The sequence below is a fragment of the Patella vulgata genome, chromosome 5 (assembly GCF_932274485.2).
Source record: "Patella vulgata chromosome 5, xgPatVulg1.2, whole genome shotgun sequence".
In the NCBI taxonomy this organism is placed as follows: Eukaryota; Metazoa; Mollusca; class Gastropoda; family Patellidae; genus Patella; species Patella vulgata.
The window spans coordinates 46,665,424-46,686,417 of record NC_065883.2 but is presented as its reverse complement, the minus strand read 5'-3'; the positions used below and the strand labels follow the sequence as shown (position 1 = coordinate 46,686,417).

Below are 20,994 nucleotides of genomic sequence, written 5' to 3'. Positions count from 1 at the left end.
AGCCTGAGCATTTTTAGAGGTCTATTTCTCGAAAAGTTAACATAGTATTTTTTTGGAACTTCTTCTACAGAGAGGACTATCAGTAGTGTTATATATAAAACCATTGTACAACAGTTCCAAATTTCAGGAGTAGCAGAACAAAGGGATCGAAAATTGAACACGGCACCTTTCATTGTTAAGCGAAACATAAGAGGGGGATACAATCTGTACGTTTTGTCAACGTATAGAGCCAATTCAAGAGTGCTTTTATCAGTGATGATATTTGAACTAAAATATTTCAACTATGAGTGTTTTCTTCTATCCAATATATGGGTTTAGTGACCCTGTAACAGAAATAGTTGATAGCTGTGTGTAATAATTAATAGTTAGTCTTTGAATTGATATTGTTGCTTCTTTGTCAAAATTATCTTATACCCGTAATCATCTGGATAGAAATCGACGGCTCGCGCTGTTTATAAGAAAGTCGAATTTGTTAAGTAGTTGCAGTAGTATCGTACAGAAGTATCGAATATTGTACTTGTGATAAAAGGCGTGACGCTGTTTGAGCATGGACGCTATCTGTAATTAATAATAAAGTTTTATTAGTGACGTCAAATCTTTAACGTGCACGAAACCAGAAAATTGGCGATATTTCATTGAATATTCAATCAATTTTTGAACCAGTTACATATTTGAGTAGCTGACATGAACGCGATTCCGAAGTCCCGTGTAAACATTGGTGTGACCGTAAAAGATCCCTTGGCGGTTGGAATTCTATATAAAAGAAGACTAGCGCCGCTGTACGAGCATGTTTAGAGGTCATTTCGGGACTAACATATGGTTCATTATTTTAATAATTCGCTTGCGCGTAGGGGTCATTAGCAGTGGGAGGAAATCGGAGGAACCGGAGAAACCCCACGAGGTTGGACAGGCGACCCTACTCTTTGACACGTACAACCGGGGAATGGAAACCCCGCCAGTTGGCTCAATGACAGGCCGTATGATACAGCGCAGTCCCAAAGGATAGCCTACCGTGCAAATTCCAGCCAGCATAATGAATCTATATAAGAAACATTTATTCCTACTGGCGATTTACAAACAGTGCCCAAGGTTAGCCTACCGTGTAATTTCCAGCCAGCATAATGTATCTATATAAGAGACATTTATTCCTACTGGCGATTTAGAAATATTGCATGAAGAAATTCAAATCAGAAGAACAGAAACGCAACTAATGCACAGTATCATATTGATTATAAAAGTACAATGTATATATTGGTTACACTATATATGTCAAAAAACAACAATCATTAGATAATAATAATTATTTACTAATTATATAAATCATTTTAAGAGGTAGGAGTTATCCGTTGTTTAATTTAACAGTTATATAATTACTTTTCTCGGAAAAGCCGCCAATGATTTTTTTCAAACTTGCTCAATCGAGATTCTACTGGGTAGTGTATTGTGTGAAACCCTTGTACAATTTTTCTAATTATCATGGGTAGCCGAAAAAAGAGATGTGTTAGAGTGTGTTTTTTTGTTGTTTTTTATTTGGGGGGGGGGGGGGAGTGGTGGGGATAGTCTTTTGTCATATATCTGGCGATCGTGTGACGCCGTTGCGACCGTGAAAGCCTTCGGCATTGCGCGCAATTCTAGTAGGCAATTGGTTTTACCAAAAACCAATTACAAAACGCTTTATACGTTTAACTAAAATGGGGGAGCCTAAATCTCAGAAACTATTTGAACGAATGTTTTGAAACTCTGGAATTCAGTTATGTGTTTGATGTATTAGTGCTTAAATATAAAACGATATTTCCAAACGGTCCGGCTTTTGTAGAATCCTTTACGTGCACAAAAATTAAAAATGGGCCATAATTCTGTTAATTCTTAACCGATTTTCCAGAGAGTCGCATTTTTGGATAACCGGAGACATTGCTCAGGAGTATGGTGGCCCATGGTTATCATTGAAAAATGCGTAAAATATCCACCGCAAATGTTAAAAATTTGAATGAAAATAAAAATTCGCTAAAAAAAAAAAAATAAATAAATAAAACCAAAATAAAATAAATAAAACTTTATCGAAAATGAAATAAAAAATAATTTAAATTCAATTAGATCTAAATTAAAATCGTTTTTGATAATTTGAAAAAAAAAACCAAAGTAAAATAAATTTAAATAAAAAAAAAATAAATAAAAAATATTTTTTTTTTTTAAAAAAAAAAAGAAGTTTTAAAACTTAATTGAAAAAAAAAAAATATATTTTTTTTTTTGTTAAATCGAAAAGTGAAATGAAAACTAAAATACGCATGTCTCTACGTGGCCCATCGTTATCATCAGCCCATCGTTATCATTCAAACCGAATTGTAATCGAACGCGCCTCTAATTTGTCAAGCAGGGGGGAATAACTCTAATCATGATAGTGTGATATTTTACATCCAGTGATTCGGATGTATTGTATAGGGGAACAAGAATGAACTGTCAATGAATATCATAACTTCGACATAAGTCTCTCTATACTCTATCCATTTAACTTGATTACAGGCCTGCTCACTAATTAGTTTGATAGTCATTTTTACCATGTTGTGTCCGACATATACATGTACGTGGAAGGAAGATGAACTATTAAAGTCAAGTCTTCACGACTATGTTTTGCAAAATTTATCTAGATCTGAAATCTTGGATTACATGAAACGCGACTTCGATCAGTACACATGGAGCCTTCCAACTCTTAGCCGTCGGCTAGCCTACTTCGGTATAAAATATGTCAACTATCAGGTTGGAATAGACCATGTTGTAGCTGCCATTGAAGAAGAACTGCAAGGTCCAGGGAAACTACTTGGATATAGACTGCTGCATAAAAAAATCCGAGTTAACCATAAATTAGCAGTTCCAAGGCAGCTCGTATACGATATTTTAACTTCAAAACATGATGATCTGCTTGAGAAAAGAGCACCGAAAATAAAAAGAAGAAAAAGGGGCGATATTGGAACATTTACGTCATTGGTAAGTTTTTAGTCATATCGTAATAATCTAATGAAAATTTCTGAGCGCTATATGTGGATGGGTATTATTTTATAATTAGACTAAGAGCTGTCAAAGACTGTATTATTCAATCTAATTTATAATTTAACCTGCTAAAGGCTAAGATCGGGCAGTGATAGTTTGGACATTTTAGCATGTTAAAAGCACGTTTGTCTTCGTACCCTTACATTGGCAGTGCGCGTCTGTACTAAATTGATTTAAAATGACATGGAAGCAACTTGAAAGAGATATTTTGGTGGATGGCCGAATGGTTAACGTGTGCGCGCTGTATCATACGGCCTGCCATTGGGTCAACTGGCGTGGTTTCGAATCCCCGGTTGTACGTGGCAAGGAGGAGGGTCGCCTGTCCAATCTCGTGGGTTTTCTCCGGTTTCATCCCACTACTAAAGATCCCTACCAAAGGTGAATTATTTCAATGTCTCCCTTTTTATATTATTTTAGAACATTACAATTTATGTAACATTTTTTCAGGGTCCAAACCATACATACTCTGCAGATGGTCATGACAAGTTAATGGGGTTTCAGAGGAAAATGTTCCCATTTGCTATATATGGTGTCCAAGATGTTTACAGCTGTAAGCTTTTGTATGTTAAAGTAGGAAAAACAAATAAAAATCCCAAGATTATTGGGAAATGGTATCATGAATTCATTAGCAGAACTGGAGGTAATTAGTAAATACATAATTTTAGTATTCAATTGGTGTTATCATAGGCATACGTGGCAATTTTTTACTTGGGGGGGGGGGGGGCAGTGGTGGTAGGTGCCCAAAAACTGTAGTTAGGTTCTTAGTATGTTACATAATAATAATAATAATAATGACAGGTTCTACAATATCTCTTTTACGATGAATAAGTTCTTAATTTCTAAATCATCAATATAAGAGAACTAAATTTTATTTACTTGTAATTTACACAACTAAAAACAGTTGTTTGTGTAACTGTAACTCGTGGCTTACTGTACTCCAAACAATAGAGGGTTCAAGTCTTAAGATTTCTATTTAATTGCCTAACTATAGACACTCTGAATTTAAATTCTCTGTTAAATTGGACACATTCAAGAACAATATTTTTTTATACAACTTTTACAAAGTATCACCCCCCACCCCCCAGCTCGTACACCTATGGGTGTTATTTGTCCTACAGATAATCTGCATTAAAAAAATTTGAACCCTTACTCACTGATCTACTTTTGAATTTTGAAAGAAAATTTAATCTCATATTTAATTTTTCAAATTTGCACATCATCTGATAACTCATGTCCTACTGTATACTGAGATACAGTCTTTACAGATTTATAGGCTTAGGATCTAATATGAATCGTGTGCAAGCCACCTTTGACATGGATATTTTTTTATTTTTGGGGGAGGAAAGTGGAAGAAGGGCAGTCACTACTTAGCTCAAAACAGGTAATAAGTGTCTAAAAAGTTTATGGTAAATCAAAAAAGTATATTTGAGAGAATATTAAATTAAGATCATTTAACAATAATCTGCCTTTTTTCCTTTCCAGTGATAAGTCAGATTTTGCGCCTGGACAAAGGATCAGAAAACGGTCACATGGCAACTATCCATGCCTATTTGCAGAGTACTGAATTTGAAAATCCAGAAGATTCTGTTATATTTGGATCTTCAACATCCAACAAGGTGTGGTAGGATTTCTATATAATTGGTTTAAGTTGTAACCATTCAAAATCTCTCTCTGGCCAATGCTGGAATAGCGTCTGTTTCTTGAACAGTTGGTCATAACTGTCATCTTGTAAAAATATAATTAATCATATCTTACAGGGTCCAGTTTTTAAGATATGACATTAGAGTCGTCAGTTACGTAGGGACAGTATGTGGGGGGGGGGGAGTTGTTATTATAGAGATGTTTTCTAGCAAAAGGCATAAATTATTTAAACAACTGACCCTTTACCTACACGGAACTGGTTAATTTACAACATTTGTTGAATGTGAGTTATCAAAATCTAAACCTCCATGGTTGCATATTGGGATGCCTTGTTTTAAACATTTTGGTTAACAGTCATTTGCTTACATTGATAAGTATTATCTCATTATAATTTTAGATAGAAAGATGGTGGCGTGAACTTCACTCTCGTCTTGTTAAGTACTTTAAGGAAAAATTCCAGTATTTATTCGATCAGGGTTATTACAACCCTGATGAGATTACAGACAGGTAAGTCGAATTCAAATTATGTACAAAAGACAAGAAAAAGAATTATGGTATAAAATCAAACATATTAGCTGCTTTACTCCTCTAAATTCAAATGATATAGAATTATTATCATTATTAATAAGATATAAGCACTTATGTGGTACATATGTTCTATATCTTCAGAGAAATACTTGCACTAGTTTATTTACCACTGGTTCAAGAGGAAATCAATAAGTTTGTAGAACTCTGGAATAACCATCGCATGAGGAAACAAAACAGTGATCTGCCCAAAGGAATTCCCAACCACCTGTATGACTTTCCAGAAACATATGGCTCTACTGAATGTGGTATGTATACATTATACCAATGTCATATCCCTCATGAATGAATGAGAATCAATGTCTGGTTTTCATATACTTTCAATATACTACACAATGTCTCACATATGACCATTAAACAGCTTAAAATACACCATGCATGTCCAATATTTCTTCGTTTATAAATAATGTACAACTACCATGTTGCCAGTTTCACCATCAAGGCTCCTATATATGAAAGTCAAAGATTCCAGTATTATTTGCATATGTTGCAGTTGCCATGCCCCGAGTTAGCAAGTTTTTATATTGTGTTTTCAGGATCAAGAGTGTCTGAAGCAGAGTTAGAGGATGTAAAAAACTTAGCTGATGTATTAGATGATGGCGCTTTTGTTGACAAAGAGTTAGAAAGGCGAAGCAAGGAACTATTGCCCAATCTATCAGAATTGGAATTAACTGATGCTCTTGAAGCTTATTTGTATATCTGAAATCATCAATGTGAAATTATAGGTTATTCATTGAGGTGTTACATTCATCAGTTCCAATGAATATAACCAAAACTCCACTGTTCTTGATATTGCAATCATTATTTTGAAGACCCTGGCTAGGATGATTCTTATTTTAGATTAGACTTATTTTAGGTTAGCTTGCTTTGCCGACACCAGTATGCATAGCCCAACTTGTAGACATGGTTTTTGTAGCGTACATGTACAATTCAGTTACAATTCAAATAAAGAATAACATGACTATGTAGTGAATTTTGTTATATCTACAAGCAATTGGTTGGACATTATTAGTCAGGAGTCCTAGAATTCAGTCATCCACTAAGAAATGAATAGATGCAATGAAATGAAAGGTGGTTCAATGTCCTACTCCGACTGGGCTAATGAAGATGGGCATATGCCATACAGTGTGCCTTTAGATCTTAAGGTATGCCATTGAGTTAAGTGACTTGGTTTCAATCCCACACAGGGGGGTTGGATGGCTGAATGTTTAGCCCGTGCGCTATATCACAAGGCCTGTCATTGAGTGAACTGGTGTGGTTTTGAATTGCCGGAGTAGGGTAGTTTTTCCAACCTCATGGGTTTTTTCTCTGGGTCCTCCGACTGCTAAAGACCCCTAAGTGCAAGCAAAGTATTGAAATAAAATTAAAACCATATGTTAGTCCCGAAATGACCTAGTTTGTGCCGAGGGTGATTGGGTGTTAAACCCCAATTCTCTCTCTCTCTCAATCGCACACAAACTACATGGAAGCGAATAATTGAGAAATTGTTGTACCATATGTTAGTTGCCAAATGACCTTGTTTGTGTTAAACTCCATCTCTTTTCCACTCTGTAGTATAAGTAGGCTTTTGTTTACCAAGACACCAGTATTCAAATAACTGTGAGCCCAACAAATGGCCGATTCAATCAATTTCTTTTTTTTTTATAAACAATATTTTATTCAGAATGTCTGAATGGGATTGGGGAACAGGCTTGGCCTATGTAAAACCCCTCTCAATTTCAAGTTGTATAAGACATCAGAATGGGAAAATCTGGGTGCTCAAATACAAGTAGTTAGCCTATTACCACCACTGATATTATTGAAAATCCATATGAATAATCAGACAAGTGAATGTCTATATACTAATAACTTTGGAAATAAAACAAGTATTCAAGATACAAGAGATACATTTACATGATTATATTAATTTATTAAACAACACATAATATAATAATTTATTCAAGATAAAATATACAAACAAATGTTTTAACAGACTACTTTATCTGAGATGAGAAGTCTTAAATTCAAGTCTTCTGGAGATATATTTAAGGCTTGCTTTAAATTTAAATAACTCCCTGATGCCAGAGCTCAGACTAATTGGAGCTGAACATTAAACAATATTAAAACTCTTCCCACTAAACATTTTTAGAAGTAAATATGAGATTAAAATATCAGTTAGGTCATAATGCAATAAACCTGCACAGCAAACAAATGATACCTTCAGAAATATCATTCATATTCACTTGAAGAATCTTCAGCAGAAATTAACTTTTCTTTATCGATCATTATTTGACAGTATTTATTGCATCTATGTTCACATAAAAAAGTTTCAATGCCAGTAATAGATAAATTTCCACAACAAAACATTATTTGATTCGAGTCAGTATCTATCAATTCTGTTGTACAGATTTCTGGGTCAAACAGGGTATATCCACTACCCTGTATATCCAGAACCATTAATTTCTTATCAAACTTTTCGTATGTATAATGAACAAAACACTGAGCTTTTAAAAAAATCTCCTTGTCTTTAATAGTAGCCATATCTGAAAGTGGTACAATAACTCCATTATTGTTTATCCATTTTTTAAATTGTCCATCAACATACTCCTCAATCGTGTATGGTGTAGTGTTTATTTTACAAAAATAGACATTATTGTAAGTAAAGGATTCTCCAAATTCTTGACTAATTTTTGAGTTGAAAGCCTTGGTTATTTGTGATGCAGCTGTATGCATTTGTACTTGTTTCCTGGTTATATCCTCCAAACTTGAATCTAGTTTTTCAAGAATAGTTTTTACAGTTGCTTGATTAAACTTTTTAAGAACCCACTTTGAATGGTCTTTTATTTTTTCCACCATATAAGCTTCACGAAAGCCCCCAGAAGCAAAACTTTCCTGTTCAATTAGAACTTCGCCAGACATTTCTATCTTCCAAACTTTATCATGAATGTTAAAACTTTCAAAATCTAAGACGCATTTAGACTTTTTAACAGGTTGAATCAGCTTTCCAGCATTAAGAATGCTTTCAACAGATACAGAAACAGGGTACGATGGCTTATCAAAACCATTTTCACTTTCAGTAGATTTAACAGATCGTTTCTTACTAGGTGGTGACGAGATGGAATCATTGAGAAAGTTATACTGTTGTGAAGATGATGCAGAAACTGTACTGGTGACTCTATGTCTACTGTAATTAGCAGAATCTTCATTCTCGCTGTCAATCACAAAACGAACTAAATATACCTGAAATGAAAATGTGGATATTATTAAATATACTCAGTTACTATCAAGTCTATAAATAAGCTCTGAATGGAAAATCAAGGTTTTTAATCAAATTTATTTAACAACAAAGGACACTGCATACCAACTTTCTTAAAAGTTAAGAAAATACCCCACATACAATTTATAGCAGCAGAATATCTTTGCAGAAAAATTACCAGATTTACACTTACAGATATTCTTCCTGAAAGTCAACTGGTAATCCTTGACTGTTAATGCATTCACACACTGCCCATTGTGTGTGGGGGTGGGGTGGGTGGCCTTATTATCTCATTTAGGCCTATGTCTTACAGGCATTAGAAAGAGAATGCCTGGCATTTGATTGCGTAGACCTCAACATACAAATCCCCCCAGTTTCGGCAGTAGGCCTACTGGGGACTGAAAACTGAAACAATTTAAACAAAAAGACAAAACAAATGCACCTTGATTTGTAGGTCTAAATAGTCTTAACTATCGAAATATCTTTTTTAGCCTATTACGTATTAATTAATATTGGCAGATTCTAATACTCATAGGCCTGTTTTGTTTTAGTTCTACATTGGTGTAACAAATTTAAATTACAAATATCAAATTGTGGCCTTGCCTTAGCCTTAGGCCCTAACCTACCTTATCTTTTCTCATAGGTATCTGGTTAATATTGGTGCAGCTTGGCCCTTTATTTGACACTAGAACATCGCAATTCTTTGCAGGCAGGTTAAAATGATGAGAGCATGCAGATTTTAAAGTTTTTACTGTTATTTCTGGATAGTCAAATGACACAAACTCCCTCGGTTGAACTGGTTTGTATGTTTGCTTGTTATCCGGTTCAGAGGATAGTCGCTGAACGACAATTTCCCTTGGTGGTACCGTGCCGTTTGAAGGCTCTTGTTAGACATCTTCTTTTTGAGGCGCGCCCAGATTTCATTTTTTCGATCCATTCCAATTCTCGTTTCAGCGCGTTCGATTACAGTTCCGGTTGAATGATAACGATGGGCTGATGATAACGATGGGCCACGTAGAGACATGCGTATTTTAGTTTTCATTTCACTTTTCGATTTAACAAAAAAAAAAAATATATTTTTTTTTTCAATTAAGTTTTAAAACTTCTTTTTTTAAAAAAAAAAAAAAAAAAAAAATATTTTTGATTTATTTTTTTTAATTTAAATTTATTTTACTTTGGGTTTTTTTTTTAAATTATCAAAAACGATTTTAATTTAGATCTAATTGAATTTAAATTATTTTTTATTTCATTTTCGATTAAGTTTTATTTATTTTATTTTGGTTTTATTTATTTATTTATTTTTTTTAGCGAATTTTTATTATAATTTTTAACATTTGCGGTGGATATTTTACGCATTTTTCGATGATAACCATGGGCCACCATACAGGAGATAGCAGTTCATAAAGGTCGAATTTAGAAACTTTGTCGCTATCATTTTTTTGGTGAAAATTGAAAAAATTTCAAATTTTTTCTAAAATCTTTATTTTTTTTAATTTTTAGCTTATAATTACATTTTTGGATAGCTGGCGTCTATCCGATTCCAACGATATCAATTCTTTTCTGAAATGTTAAATTTGATTTTTAACTTTTTTTCGCATATTCGTCAAATCGTAGAGTTCTTATTTTTTTAAAACGACACCTACGATACTTCTGAAACTTCGGGACTATGAAGTCGAAGGATCAAACCAGTCCATGAACTATAAAAGAAAATCCTCTAATCACCGGAAGTGGTCAAGAAAGGTATTCAAACTTTGACAAAATTCTGAAAAATGGGTGCCTGTGCACAAAATGCGATGTATCAATTAGTTGCTTACCGTGTACTTAAAGCATTATGTCGTATGATTTTCACGAGAATTATCTACGAGATGGTGCTATAGCAACAAGATTTTATTGCCAACTAAAACATTTGTGGGGCATTGAAATGTAAGGTTATTTACGATTTCGATCAAGTTTAAACACATGTTTCTCGGAAAAACCGCAAACTATTTTGTTCAAACTTGCACAATTGAGAGTCTACTGGGCAGTGTATTGTGTGAAACCCTTCTACAATTTATCTAATTGTCATGGGTAGCCGAAAAAAGAGATTGAAAATTGAAAACAGCGTATTTTTACGAGTTGGGGCATATTTAGGGGTCAATATCTTTGTGTGTTTTTTCGGTAGTGGGGTGGAGTGGTGGGGATAGTCTTTTGTAATGTATCTGGCGACCGTGTGACGCCTTGGCTACGGTGAAAGCCTTCAGCATTGCACGCAATTCTAGTTAGGCTTTCACCTTCGGTGAAAGACTATTGTTATTACTAAGATTAATATTATTAAGCTTTCATATTACATATGAAAGCTTATTGTTTCTGTTAAGATTATTATTGTTATTTTTTTTTTTGTGTTTTGTCCACAAATCGGATTTCTCAGAATCTAACCATAGGATCGTTCTGAAACTTTTACCTATCCCCCCAAAAATGGGTGATGGCTGTTGATTAAATATATTTTCAAAACGTTTTACGAATCCGAAATCACCGAATTTTACGAAGGAATGCATTTGACCTACAATGCTGTAACTTTGTGACTATTTGACCTATTTTACTAATTCTTTTTTCTTTGAGTATCTTGAAACATTTACTTCAAATCTGCAATTTCGGATTTTGGCATTTCGAAAATTCGTCGCTGTCATTTCGAACCGGAAGTTATTACCAATTTGACAACTTCTTTAATAGTTGTGCGATTTTCGTGAAATTTAGAATGTTAGTAGATCTTGCCAATGCGACTTCAATGAAGTCCTTGGACATTTTCTAAATTATCTCCCCTTGGTGAAATTAAGGATCAAAGTTTTCAAAAAAATCGTCGAAATATAGGTCAGAATGACCTAAAAAAAAATTCGATACTAGACAAGTAATTACTGATTCGTACACAAAATATGGAGTTTGTCGATCGAACCGGAAGTGCCACCATCTTTAAACGTGAAAAATCAAAAAGGCTTTTTTGCTATTTTACTTACAGACTCGGGCGTCATATTTTCGGAATCCTGGAAGGAATGCCTAAAAATCTATCGGATCAGAATTTTGATTTCGGTCACGTGATGGTCACCATTTTGAATTGAAAATGAAAAATAGAAGCAATTTGAAGGGCCGGGACTTTGGAACACAAGAACTCTCCTTCTAATTAAGCTAGAATGTTCAAACTTGGTGTAGGCGTTCACTAGGTCAATGTCATGATTGAGTTCAAAGATGAGCATTTTTTGTCTAGGGTAAGCAGAGATAAGCAAGCTGATTTGTTGATTCTTTAGGGCACGATGACATTGGTTATAATGAATGGAGGGCGATGAAACTCTTGTCAATCGAGAGGCTAATAGCTGGCCTGTTGTGTGAAATCATTGTATCATTTTTGGAAAATGTCCGGGGTAGCCGAAAAAAGGAGATCGAAATCCAAATAGTCCTATACTTTACGATTTGGGGCATTTTTAGAGGTCGTGTAAAGTAAAATAAAGCATGCATATACATATATTATTGATATTAAATATATCATATAAAAAACTAAACAATGAATCAGCTGTCATTGACAGATTTTATATTATAAGCATGGTCAGTGGAAGGTCAGCGTATTGTCTAACTTGAACTCACTGACTCCGTAACATTATTGTGGGTATGGTATAAGCTGAATTTGATGAGATGCACATATCTCGTATGACTATTTGGTACTTACAGTGTTAGACTTTGTCGTAACGTTACGGTCTCCATTCATCAAATCGTCGTTGGGGCTATAATACGATTTTGAATCAAGTTATTTATCACTGAGGGACTCAAAATTAGGTTTGATGTAGCTCTGCTCATTTACAGTGGCGAATTTAACGGGCTCATGGGTTCCAGCTCCCTCCTCTAGAAATTTCACAGCACCCGCATGGATTGTGGCTAATTTTGTGGCAGAATTTCTTAGCGGGAGAACCCCCTGACCCGACCCCCTTGCGGGGCTTCACGGTCGGTATCAGCCCCCCTCCCCACCACCATGGTTAATCCGGCGTTGATGTTCCCTCTTGTGCAGCTGCAAAAGAATGTACAAGTTCATTGCCTCATGAAAGCTGCTGAATTGAAAGAGGATGAAGATATTTTAAGGCATATCAGAGGGCAAGATTGTGTGGCCATTGAGGTCAGATATCACCAAAAATGTTATAGGCAATATACATGTACTGAATTTCTTAGACAGTTATCAGAAAGGTAAATATTTGTGATGTTTTTTTTATTTGTATTCTCCGCCTTCTTGCCACTGGTATTATTCAAATAAAACTGAACCATGGGTGAGTCCTGAAATTACTATGTTTTTGTCCAGTGGACGTTAAACCGCAATTCTCCTCTCTATCTCTCCTTGTACTGCTAATGCCTTCCTGTCTTCATTAGCTGGTTTCTGCATGAAAATAAGATGTTAACCCCTGTGTAAGTGTCTTTTTCCTCTGTTGTACGAAATTAATGAGAGTAAACCAAGCTCCAGAATTTTGTTTTAATTGTGTACATGTATATGTTTATTTATATTTTTCAGCAAAGATGACTAGCCCTCCGTCGAATATTAAACCACATACAATATATTCTGTGAAGATGTCATAAGAGAAAGAATCATAAATGTCCAGCAAAGTTGTCTTGTACAGAGAGAGAGAGAGAGAGAGAAATGGGGTTTAACGTCCACTCAACACAAACTAGGTCATTTTGGGACTAACATACGGTTTCAATTTTATTTCAATAATTCGCTTGCGCGTATGGGTCTTTAGCAGTGAGAGGAAACCGGAGTGCCCGGAGGAAACCCACGAGGTTGAGAAGACGCCTCTATCTCCATGCCACATACGCTCACACCTGGGATCAAAGCCACAGCCACAAGCCAGAGGTGACCGACCAGCTAGAGGTCGAAGCGCGGCACTCTAGGCCATCCCAACCCCCCTTTCTTGTACAGACCTGTGCATGTGTAGTCAATGTGAAAATGAAAAAAAAAACTGTTAAAGAGACCGAATTTGATGTTAATACATTTAGTGACAGTGATGATGATAATGAAGATTAACTTTGATGACATTTGATGTGCAGAGTAACTGTTTAATTTTGATTTTCAATGATTGTTTCACTTTAATAAATAATTTCACAACTGTTCATCCTGTTTTCTAACCTTTCCCTTCATTCCAGCCCAGATACACAATTATTTTTTTTTAACTTATATCTACATGTATGTTTGTAGTTTGACCATTAATCATATCCGAAATAGTAGTTCACAGCTACATGTACAGTTGTAAAAATACTGTAGTGGCTAATTGAAAGGGAACATGTATGTGGGTTTAGAATGTTTATCTTAGTGGAAAAAAATCATGTGGTTCAATGCTTATAAAGTGCTACTGATCTCCATTATTTCAAAAGCATATCACTCAACTACTGTCAAACATATCCCCTGGCTAGAATATGCTACAAATCGACTCTAGCATGTTCCATACAAGCGATAATTTCTGAGCAAACATCCAACAACCAACTCTAACAGGCCCTTGAGATCCAACAAACAAAATAATTATTGGGCTTGTTTGCCCACACCTGGTCTTATGATTCATACAAGACCTGATAGTCTATCAATTACAGGCATTTGACAGAAAGGGAGATAATTCTTTTTTACCGTTAATGGATTTCCACAATTCTTTATTCACCCATGACATTTGTGTTTTGAGCATTTTTATTTACATCAAAATCTGTCCAATAAACTGTTCATTGCCAAGGATGAAGGCATGAGGTGTTTTACCAACTATTTAATTTTATGTCAACTTCAGAATTGTTAGTACACAAATAGCATTTATTTGACAATTTTGACGAATTTCATCTGGCCCTAAATCAATAAATTGCAAACATTTTGCTTGGAACTCCCAGATTTTGTCTTCCTGGCATCACAAGCTTTCCAAAAATGTATAGTTTTTCTTTTATGGAAGACCGTGTAGCGGAGTTGTGTTTCTAGCTAGAAATTTTGGCTGCAGGCCTACACCTCCCAAGCTAAATTTCCCTCATGTCATCCTGTATAGCAAAGGCATATGCCTGTCTTAATTAACCCAGTACTAAACACAATTTACTTGTTTAATTTTTCCAGCATTTTTCAGGATAGCTGATGGGATGCGGGTCAAGTTATGCCACTTGTCTATTTAATTATTTACCAGTGAAAAATCGAATTAACTTCACCAAATTTTTACTCATTATAATGATTTTTTTTTCCTGTTCATATTATTTCTATGACATGTGACAGTGACTGTGAATATGAAAGCTTTAATATCTGCTTAGCAGATCTAGTTATTAAGCTTTCATATTACATATGAAAGCTTATTGTTTCTGTTAAGATTATTAAGCTTTCATATTACATATGAAAGCTTATTGTTTCTGTTAAGATTATTATTGTTATTTTTTTTTTGTGTTTGGTCCACAAATCGGATTTCTCAGAATCTAACCATAGGATCGTTTTGAAACTTTTACCTATCCCCCCAAAAATGGGTGGTGGCTGTTGATTAAATATATTTTCAAAACGTTTTACGAATCCGAAATCACCGAATTTTACGAAGGAATGCATTTGACCTACAATGCTGTAACTTTGTGACTATTTGACCTATTTTACTAATTCTTTTTTCTTTGAGTATCTTGAAACATTTACTTCAAATCTGCAATTTCGGATTTTGGCATTTCGAAAATTCGTCGCTGTCATTTCGAACCGGAAGTTATTACCAATTTGACAACTTCTTTAATAGTTGTGCGATTTTCGTGAAATTTAGAATGTTAGTAGACCTTGCCAATGCGACTTCAATGATGTCCTTGGGAATTTTCTAAATTATCTCCCCTTGGTGAAATTAAGGATCAAAGTTTTCAAAAAAATCGTCGAAATATAGGTCAGAATGACCTAAAAAAAAAATTCGATACTAGACAAGTAATTACTGATTCGTACACAAAATATGGAGTTTGTCGATCGAACCGGAAGTGCCACCATCTTTAAACGTGAAAAATCAAAAAGGCTTTTTTGCTATTTTACTTACAGACTCGGGCGTCATATTTTCGGAATCCTGGAAGGAATGCCTAAAAATCTATCGGATCAGAATTTTGATTTCGGTCACGTGATGGTCACCATTTTGAATTGAAAATGAAAAATAGAAGCAATTTGAAGGGCCGGGACTTTGGAACACAAGAACTCTCCTTCTAATTAAGCTAGAATGTTCAAACTTGGTGTAGGCGTTCACTAGGTCAATGTCATGATTGAGTTCAAAGATGAGCATTTTTTGCCTAGGGTAAGCAGAGATAAGCATGTTAATTTGTTGATTCTTTAGGGCACGATAACTTCGGTTATAATGAAGGGAGGGCCGTGAAACTTTTGTCAATAGAGAGTCTAATAGCTAGCCTGTTGTGTGAAATCATTGTATAATTTTTTTTTAAATATCAGGGATAGCCGAAAAAAAGAGATTGGAAATCCAAAAAGACGTATCTTTACAATTTGGAGTATGTTTAGAGGTCTTTCTCGTAAAGTCAACATAATATTTGTTGGGAAATTCTTCTACAAAGAGTCTTATTGGTAGTCTTATATATGAAACCATCGATCAACAGTCCAACATATCAGGAGTAGAAGAACAAAAGGATCGAACATTAAAAACGGCACCCTTTCATTGTTGAGCGAAACATGCAGTGTGGGTGACTACAATCTACACATTTAGTCATCGTATAGAGCTTATTCAACAGTATCGAATTCCAACTGCTTAGGGATATTTTACGTGCACTCCAATGTGTACACGGGACCGTGGTTTTCGTCCCATCCAAACTAGACAGCTGTGCTTGTCAGGCTCTCCGTTCTGCCTCACTGACAAGGGGGAACCACGCCGGGAAATCGAGATGAACCCTCTCCGTTCAGAACTTTCAATTCAAGCCAAACTTTTATTGCATACGATTAAGCTGGTCAGTTGGAGCTTATTTTCAAAAGTTTTGTAATAATCGGTTGGTAATTAAAGTACCATGCACATTAAACTGTTAAAACAGAAAATTTCGCCCGGTTGAAATGTTTCTTGCTATAAGTCAGCAATTTTCCGAATTCAGGGAGGCTGAATGGCTGAATGGTTAGCATGTGCGCGCTGTATCGTAACGTCTGTCATTGAGTCAACGGGCGTCGTTTCGATCTTCAGGTTGCACGTGACATGGAATATGATGTCCAACCCCGTTTATTGCGAACGATTAAGCTGTTCAGGGGGAGCTTATTTTTAAAAGTTTTGTAATATTCGGTTGATAACTAAAGGTACCGTGCAAATTAAACTGTTAAAATAGAAAATTTGGCCCGGTTGAAATGTTTCTCGCTGTAGGTCAGCTAGAATGTTCAAACTTGGTGTAGACGTTCACTAGGTCATTGTCTTGATCGAGTTCACAGCAGAAATAACAGTGAAACGATCAACGAACTCATAGCAGAAATAACAGTGGAAAACTTAACGAATTCATAGCATAAATAGCAGAAATGAAATGGGGTTTTACGTCCTACTCTTCTGCACCTGACCTGGGCTAATGGAAGACTCGGCATACGCCATACAGTGTGCTATGAGGGAATTTTTGCCCGGGCAGCGGCGCTACGGCCTACTCTTATATCGAATTCCAACTGCCAAGGGATCTTTTACGTGCATTCCAATGTGTACACGGGACCTCGGTTTTTCGTCCCATCCGAACGACTAGGCAGCTGTCCTTATCAGGCCCTCCTTCTGCATCACTGACAAAAGAAACCACGCCGGAAAATCGAGATGAGCTTTCTCGGCCAATGCAAGGATCGAACACCCGACCTCCAGGCTAACGAGCCAGCGCCTTGCCCACTTAGCCACCTTGATTCCCATAAATAGCAATGAAACGATCAACGAATTTATAGCAGTAATAACACTTCAACAATTAACGAATTCGTAGCAGAAATAACGGTGAAACAATTAACGAATTCGTAGCAGAAATAACAATGAAACGTTCAACGAAATCATAGCCGAAATAAGAGTGGAACAATCAACGAATTAATAGTAGACAAGTTCATAGTAGAAAAAACAGTGAAACAATGAACGAATCATAGCAGAAACCACCAGAAGGCTATCCATACACTGTGAAATTTGAAACCTAAATGGCCCGGCTAGGAACAATATCTACATGCCCGTAAAAGACTACTTAACAGTTGGAATTCGAAAGAAAAGACCGTAACGACGCTGTCCGATCAAAATTTAGTTAATTCAGTCGGCGCAGACAGATAGGTCGTTAAAACCATTTCTGTTCAGTTCATTCCATTTCCTTAAATCTATGAAAGTTGTGTGAATTGGGAATCGGGTATTACTCAACAGTTTCAGGGGAGATAAGCCGTCTTTGAGAATGGAAATCAATTTTTGATATCGACTGTGTATGATTGCTACTAGATCGATTGTGATTCAGGTTCTAATCAGTTTGGATTGAAGAATCGGGGTGGTATATGTGTGGGGTGGGGGTGGTGGCACAAGACGCTATATCCCATTCGCAACCACACACCTAACAAATGCAGGGTATAGGTTGCGATCAGTTCTTTCAAGATTTTCATATATTTAAGCCACTTTATTACACGCCTCATCTGAAAATGTCTGTGTTAGTGTAGATAAATGTTGACCAAATAACATCTTTCACCATTTTGACTTTCAGTTACAGAACTAGCATAGGGGCGTTTTAAGGTTTATCATGGCGGAGGCTGTACTATTTTGAGGGCCCTCTGTCGCGAGGGGAGGTTCTTGATTGATGATTGTCATGCCAATGCAATGGCTGCATTCTCATTCAGTAGTGGATTCGACAGTAACAGTGTATAGAAAACGATTGAGTTGGACTCGGGGGCCCTTTCCCTTGGCCCTAGGGACCCTTTTGTCATTCGTGGGACCCTTTTGTCTGTCTTTAGAGCCCTCCCTAACTAGGGTACATTTTCATTTTTCGCATCGGTTGTAGCATTTTTCTCCCGTTTTATTTTTTCAACTGCTTTGATTTTTTTCGCGGAGAGGCTGGCGCCTCCAGCGCCTCAGCTATAAAACGCTTTTGAACTAGCAGTACTATTGACATATTACCGTTTTTTCCAGTAATGGTAACTCACTCGTTTCTGCACTGAATAACCATGACACGGAGAGAGAGAGAGAGAGAGAGAGAGAGGGTTTAACGTCCACTCGACGCAAACTAGGTCATTTTGGGACTAACATATGGTTTAATTTTATTTCAATAATCTGCTTGCGCATATTAACAGTGGGAGGAAACCGCAGGTCCCGGGGTAAACCCAGGAGATTGGACAGGCGAGATTGTAGGTTAGGGTTAGGGTAAGCGCTAAGGTTAGGTCTTGGGTTAGGATTAGGATTAGCGATATCTCTATTTACATCTCGTGACCTTTGACCAAACGTAATGAAGACAGGATGTGACGTATATATGCACATTGAGGTTATCAAGCTATAGACCGGACTAGTAGTAAGCTATAACGGATAAATAACAAGAGTTTATATGTATATTATTTTATTAAATTTATATATACCTTAACTCCCTGATTTACATATATACATTATGCATGAACAATAGAAACTATATACTAGTATTTATAAGTATTAAAGCTATGGTAATATTATGCTATCAAATAGCCGTATTGTCTTAATATTTGTTGTAACCGCAACCATGATAGTTATTGTAAGAAGGATAACGGTTGTAGTTGTTGTATCCGTTACCGTATCCGTTGTTATTGTAGTTGTTATATCCCTTCCCATATTCGTTGTTATTGTGGCCATTGTTGTAACCGTTGTTGTAATTGTAGGGGCCGTTGTAACTATTGCATCCTTTATTATTGTATTGGTTGTACTTGTATAGTCCGTTGTTGTATCGGTTGTATGGCCCGTTGTTGTACCCGTTGTAGTTGTATGATTGTTTGTAAGCTCCAATCTTTCCATGTCCAACAAGTCCGTTTCCAATTATACCGTGTCCGATACCGTTACCAACGATATCATGACCAATTCCGTGTCCAACAATACCGTGTCCGATACCGTTACCAACGATGTCATGCCCAATGCCGTTACCAATCTTTCCATGTCCAATAAGTCCGTGTCCGATTCCGTTTCCAATGATACCATGTCCGATACCGTTACCAAAGATACCATGACCAATTCCGTTTCCAACAATACCGTGTCCGATACCGTTACCAACGATGCCATGCCCAATGCCGTTACCAATCTTTCCATGTCCAATAAGTCCGTGTCCGATTCCGTTTCCAATGATACCATGTCCGATACCGTTACCAACGATACCATGACCAATTCCGTTTCCAACAATACCGTGTCCGATACCGTTACCAACAATACCATGACCAATTCCGTTACTAATAACACCGACTTTGCCAACAGCTACTATTCCGTGTCTGAGTCGGTTTCCTTGGATACCATGTCTAATACCATGGTTGAGTCCGTTGCCAATAGCTCCTACACCAACAAGACCATGTCCAACACCGGCATGTCCTCTTCCAAATCCTTTACCATTTCCGTTTCCAAAGACACCAACACCATGTCCGAAACCGTGTCCGATTTTAGCATCGATGTATTGGGAAGCAGCTACTGTCAAACAGACAGCGAAAGCGACGAAAGCCTGAAAAAGAAAAAAAAAACATGTGTTTTACAGAAATAGCCGTAGATTTGATTCCATACTAAAAAAAAAATCGCGAGGGTTTATTTATTTATAACCAAAAACTTGACAATCAAGAAATTTTACTGTGCCGCCATTATTTAGTACATGATCGAGTTTTGGCGTTACCAGGCAAAATCACAAATAATGTTCAACTCTGGGTAATAATTTACACTTTTTATAATTTACGTTCTGGCCCTATGAATATAAAACTGCCTTTAATACAATGTCAAGGGCGATAAGCAATAATACAACAGTGACGATGCAATACCATGTTCAACCCTCGATTTCTACCAGTTTTAAATTTAAAGATGGACCTATGGGTATGAATGCCAAGTGCGATAAGCAATCATATAAAAATTTAGTATGTAATGAAACTTATTAGTGCTATACCAAATTAGATATCAGGTTTCTTGTCCAGAAAGTTCAAGTATATCCCATCTGGGTCACGATCCTTGTCACTACATACCGCTAATGGGAAGTATTGAAGATTATTTAGTCAACAAGTTAAATTTACTCTCTGTAGATTGTTACAATGTTTTACTGTATTAGCCCAGTCTGTACAGAACAGAGGGGCGAAAAAGCAAGTCCCATTTAAGATTTCAGGGACCGGGTATGCTTATCTTAAAACTTCAAAGATTTGAAATCTTATACGGAGTAGGGCAAAAGTCCTACTTTATACACCGACTGGACCATTGAAGACAAACAGATAGATTTTGCCCGGACATCTATATTACGATATACTCTATCAAGGAATCTCTTACGTGCACGCCAATGTGTACACTGAACATTGCTTTTCGTCCCATCCTGACAATTAGACACTATTCCCTGTCAGACCGGGCAGACCT

At 36.2% G+C, this 20,994-nt stretch overlaps 2 long non-coding RNA genes across 2 annotated transcripts; both read left to right on the top strand.

The window, feature by feature from the left end:
- Nucleotides 1-3,005: 3,005 nt before the first annotated feature.
- Nucleotides 3,006-5,956, top strand: LOC130013030 (uncharacterized). Its single transcript, XR_008788305.1, has 5 exons — nt 3,006-3,685; nt 4,528-4,661; nt 5,084-5,193; nt 5,356-5,519; nt 5,808-5,956. It is a non-coding gene; the product is annotated as an uncharacterized LOC130013030 (long non-coding RNA).
- Nucleotides 5,957-12,558: 6,602 nt separating this feature from the next.
- Nucleotides 12,559-13,624, top strand: LOC130013029 (uncharacterized). The gene is made up of 2 exons (XR_008788304.1): nt 12,559-12,709; nt 13,029-13,624. It is a non-coding gene; the product is annotated as an uncharacterized LOC130013029 (long non-coding RNA).
- The last annotated feature ends 7,370 nt before the right edge of the window (nt 13,625-20,994 follow it).